This window comes from Lucilia sericata, unplaced genomic scaffold (assembly GCF_015586225.1).
Source record: "Lucilia sericata isolate MDLA Ls3-8-SP2 unplaced genomic scaffold, ASM1558622v1 Contig001310F_arrow, whole genome shotgun sequence".
Lineage (NCBI taxonomy): Eukaryota > Metazoa > Arthropoda > Insecta > Diptera > Calliphoridae > Lucilia > Lucilia sericata.
Genome location: NW_023995257.1, coordinates 41,898 through 43,258, shown reverse-complemented (window position 1 = coordinate 43,258; position 1,361 = coordinate 41,898).

Genomic DNA, 1,361 nt, shown 5'->3' with positions numbered 1-1,361 from the left:
CTGTGGACTACACTGTGAGCTAGTCTATAGACTATTCTATGAACTAGTCAATGGATTAGCCTGTGGACTAATATATGGACAAGTCTATGGACTAGACTAAGAACTAGTAGATGGACTACTTTATTGACTCCCCTATGGTCTAGAACATGACCTAATCTGTGGACTGGTCTATGGACTAGTTTATAGACTATTCTATAGGCTAGTCTATGAGCTAGTCTATGAACTAATCTATGGGCTACTCTATGGACTATTCTATGGAGTAGTCTATCGACTTGTACTATATGGACTGGTCTATGGACTATACTATGTATTAGTATATGTACTACTTATTCTATAGACTAGTGTAAGGACTCTTATATGGACTAGCATATGATCTAGTATATGGCCTAATTTGTGGACTAGTTTATCGACTATACTACTTTATGGAGTAGCCTAGGGTCTAGTCTATGGCCTAATCTGTGAACTGATTTATACACTAGTTTATAGACTATTCTACGGGCTAGTTTATGGGCTGATTAGTCTAGTTTATAGAATATTCTATGGTCTAGTTTATGGACTAGTCAATGGTCTATTCGATGGACTAGTCTATGGACTAGTATATGGGCTAGTCAATGGATTAGTCTATACAAGAATATGCACAAGTTTATGGACTAGTCTATTAATTCTATATGGAATTATTTCATCAAGTTCCGGAGAACCCGTTCATAAATAAAATTCCTAAATAAAAAATTGATTCGGTTACTTATTATTCGAAAAATAAATTAGACCTATTACGTGATGTTTTGGAGATCTTTAAAGAAAAGAGAAACGGACAGCATAAAGAGAGAAAGAGACCAAATAATGCAATGCAGTTCCAGTAAGAAATTCAAACACAAGACAAGGTATGACAACAAAAATCATAATAAAATTAAATTTAAGAGTCCACAACATCAAGATCAGCGATAACTCAAGAAAAAAAAATCAACAATAAATGAATTTTTATCATCATTTCTTAAACGAATTATATAGAAGAAAAAAATAATTTGGAAAAAAAATAAACAAATACAATGTAGAAAATCTAGAAATATAACAAAAAAATATAATTATCAATTAAGAGAGATCCTACAAATATAAAACGACAGAAAGAGAGAGAGGAACACATAATATATTGAAAAACGACAAAGTATAAAGTAAATTTTATTAAAAAAAACCCAGTTGAATATTTAGTTGTTTTCAACGCGTTGATCGGTTAAGATCATACCAAGTCGATAGCTTGCCTCCTCCCTCCCGTTACCACACAAAGTGAGACAGTTTTTATATGGTTTTATAAACCATATATAAATAAATTTTTTATTAATTTCTTTCTTTTACCGGATTGTAGA